The sequence below is a fragment of the Taudactylus pleione genome, unplaced genomic scaffold (assembly GCF_031769625.1).
Source record: "Taudactylus pleione unplaced genomic scaffold, aTauple2 ptg000381l, whole genome shotgun sequence".
NCBI classification, from domain to species: domain Eukaryota; kingdom Metazoa; phylum Chordata; class Amphibia; order Anura; family Myobatrachidae; genus Taudactylus; species Taudactylus pleione.
Genome location: NW_028284782.1, coordinates 5,249,875 through 5,254,118, shown reverse-complemented (window position 1 = coordinate 5,254,118; position 4,244 = coordinate 5,249,875).

Sequence of the window (4,244 nt, the reverse complement as noted above, 5' to 3'; positions counted from 1 at the left end):
AGCCTGGGCTGCTCACCCTGTCCTGGTTCCTAAAATTACGGGGGGAAAAAATGTGTAGGGTTCCCCTGTATTTTAGGAACCAGCACCTGACTGCTGGCAAGTCCTGGTTTTAAAAATAGGGGAAAGAATGTGTAGGGGTTCCCCTATATTTAAAACCAGCACCGAACCAAAAACCGACTGGTGTGTAATGCCACAGCCAGGGAACCCTATCACCGGGTCTCCCCAGCCAAAGCATTATCACCCCAAGCCGGTTAGCCCAAGCCGGGGATCTCAGGGGAGGTGGGGACCCCCCCAATAAAGAAGTCCCCCCTCTCCCGAGCACCCCAGGCTTTGACTGAAGCCTGGGGCTCTTACCCACACCCCTGGGCTGTGGGTACAGGGGAAACAGTAGTGTAAAAATAGAGTTACTATTGTAATTTACAGTGGAACTACTGGTGCCAGCATGCTTTCCCTTTGGCACTTGTGGAACTACCCACTGTAAAATAAATAAATAACCACAAAACTCACACACTGTCTAAAGTACAACTTTATTACATACAACTACCTACACCACTCACACATGCTTACCTGCTGCCAGGTGATCTGTCCCCTTCTCCAAGTAGAAATCCAATGGGAGTACCTGGAAAAAAGATCATATACACACCTCCTTCCTGGTGCCGCTCTCCGTAGCATCCACGATATTTTGCAAAACAAAAAAACGATTACCCGTTCCAAGTCGGACAAGTATAGGTATGTGTTACCACACATACCTATGCTTCGCGAAATGATAGATGACGGCAGTTGCTCCTGGCTACTGACTCCTTTGTTGCTTCCTGAATCCCCTGCGGAGCACAACTATAATGAAGCACAGGAGGCCATTAGAGTGGTGATAAAAGATTTTTTTGGGCTACTAAAATCTAGGTTCCGCTCTCTGGACTGTTCTTCTGGCATTTTGCTTTATAATCCTTCTAAAATTTCATTTAATGTGCTCAGCTGCTGTCTTTTACATAATCTGTGTTTGTAGCAGACACATGATTATGTAAGAGACAGTGAGCAGGCAGAGGATTTGGATGCTTCTGGTGACAATTTGAGCTCAGACTCAGGGGGACAGATAAGGCAGAACCTCATCCTGTAACACTTTACTTATAAGTATTATTTTTTATATACAAAAGTATCTAAAACATTTCCATGATTAATTAAATTTTTTTGTTTTATAAAATTGTTTGCTTCAATAAACTATAAAAATAAAAAAGGATACCCATAAGCAAACTACAAAGATTGTTTTTTTGCATTAAAATAGCACCTTCCAGCGTTCAAAATTATATGATTATTGTTTGTCAGGGGCAACATCTACACGTGAGTAAATCAATAATTTTACAAATTACCCACACAAAACTTTGGCTTGTTTGTTGAAACTTACAGTAATTGGAGAACCACAACTTGACATAATCATACATTAAACTGTTATAGAAAGGACAGCCCAAAAATATGCAGTGTTTTCAAATGTCTTTACTGACACTTTTATAGGAGGCTGCAAAGCAAGCAAGTATGTGAAACCATACTGAATCAGCATAACAACTCAGGCTAACAATAAATGTTTGGATCTGCTGTTTTTTTCAAATGTTCCAACAATGTAGCCATGCACAGGGCCAGATTAACAATGGGGCGGATGAGCCCGGATGAGCTCCAGGCCTCCAAATAAAAATAGGCCCATCAACATGACAGAATGATTACTAGCTGCCTAACTGGCCATAAATTTTAAGTATTTAAATAGTTTTTCTAGTCCCCCATCCCCCCAAAAAAACAAAATTATGCAATTTTTCTATTTCTATGTAGTTAGGGAGACATTGAGGTCATAGTTTAGGGGGTGTATTCACCAAGGTGACTCTGACCACAGCCACACAGCACCGTTCACATCTCTTCCCCTTCTCAGTATAGGCCCTTGAACATTTTCAGCTCCAGGCCCATGTGGGCCTTAATCCGACCCTGGCCATGCATATTATCTTTTTAAAGGCAGAGGGTAGGTATGTACTTGAAAGCACAATTACTATTCTCCAAATATGCAGTTTGCAATGTGTCTTTACTGACATTTGGAATCCAACAATGTAAATAACCGAAGATTTAGAAATAACAATGTAATGTGCATAAATGATTGTTTGAGGTAGACATTATAAAAAAATATATCCACTGTTTGGACTTTAGAAAAACAGTATAAACAAATAAAGTATATAACATCGATCTTACAGATGACCCCTAATGGATTGGGAAGCTGGCGGGTGGGAGGCTTGCTCAGCTCGTCTGAGTAGGAATCATCTTTCTGCACTCACAACAGGTGTGTTTATAGGGCTCTTGACACCTGATATACTGGATGAGGGGTCAGGGAGGCCAGAAATTATTTGTGTCCCTATTTGGGAAATTGTGGTATTTAAATCACGAGTTGCTGCATTTTGTGATTGTAAAAGCCCAATTAAGGTCTGCTGGTTGGTTGTATTGGTCTCCAGCAAATGTATGTAGGCTTAATGGAAGCATTGGTTGTCTTCCATAAGCCTCAGAAAGGAGTCATGGAAGCTATTGTGGTCTGCCTGCATTAAATCTAGTGTGTTAGCCACCTGTTACCTCATTTGTTAATGTGCTGACATTTCTGTTAACACGCTGGGTAGATTTTGTTTGGGCAGCAAACTGCTCCATCTGGGTTTTCAGGCATTCCAATTGTTGGGTCTGATGTTGTGACCATGAGGCCCAAAACTGATCCTCTCGACTTTGAACTACGTTAGAATGATCACTAAATTGTTGCTGCAGGGGTGTAGGCATAGTTGGTGGTGTATTAGGGGCACGAGACGCAGCTTCCAAATTTAATGTGAATGTCTCTTCACTTCTAGGATCCTCCACTATGGCAGGAGAATGTGGTGCAGGCAGGTTCTCCACTTCAGGCTCTAAAGTATAAAGCAAGGGTAAGTATATTCCTTACAATCAAACATATGTTAACATGTACATGACTTTTTTTTAGATCACCTATAAAAAAAATGTCCTATAACACAACAATATTATCCTTTTTTGGTGTTTTAAAAATGCATGGCTCTTTGTTTCTTAATTACGGTCCCTATTTAGATTTCACATTGTAGAGAAAGATTAAGGCATTATTTGCAGAAATACATAGTCTATGTACTAAAAAGTAAGGTTCAAGAGAGAATGATGCTGTTGGATGTATATGGGCGATATGTGTGTATAGCGTTATTTGTTAGATTTTGGATAACATATGCTGCATTGAAAATAATAATGTCTAGACATTTTCAGTACAGCAGCAAGTAGTAGTGGTCTTCAATAGATGTGAAAAATTTGATGGGTTTAAAAAATGTCTAAAAACAATCTTGCAGGTACAATGTTATTGGTGACCGCTCAACCTGTTAGTTACCTAACTTTAATTTTGGAAAACAATTGCACATTTTTTAATATATAAACCATGGTGTGGGCAGAAAACTTAAAGATAAAAGTCAGTTTACCAAACTGGATGGTGGCTGCGGTGGAGATATAGATTGCCCCACGAGTCAACATAGTCAAACAGTAGTTTACAACATCTGTAGTTTTATTTAAATAACATGTTTACACTCTGCAAAGTTCAGCTTGTTGTTGGTATCAACATAGGGGACAGATCATTATCCACAATGACAATAATGGCCACTGTGATATGCACTATAATTTTTTTTTGTGGTTATAAATCCAGCATTGTGCTAGTACGCTCAAATTTGGTCAAAAAAAGCCTAACCTTTGTCGTAAGCCAAAAATATAGTCATATTATGCATTGAACATGTCTGAGATGAAGGTGTAATAATGTTATAACCAAATTTGTTTGCGTAAAGGTGTATACTTTACTGATGAAACCTGGTACGCAACTCCTAATGGCAAATAATGTATAAATTAAAAAAAAAACATTATTGATTAATTATGAAAAAACAAAAAAACAGCTAATAGTGTTTTCTAAAAGACTAACTGATATGAGCCAAATGCAGACCACTTCTTGTAAATGTATCCAGCCACTATTAACAAACAGAGCTTTGTGCATATTTGCTCTCAGAGTTTGGTCTCTATTTGAAATTGTCATTGCTGTACTAGCTGCATTTTGCTAAGCTAACATGAGAATTATGGTCCGTATTGGTAGTGTGTGTGTGTGTGTGATCGCAAATAATGTGTTTAAATTCATCAAACAGACTCACCAAGACGCTGCAGGGAGTGGAGTGGCTCAGCCACTACATCATCAAGCACTGACT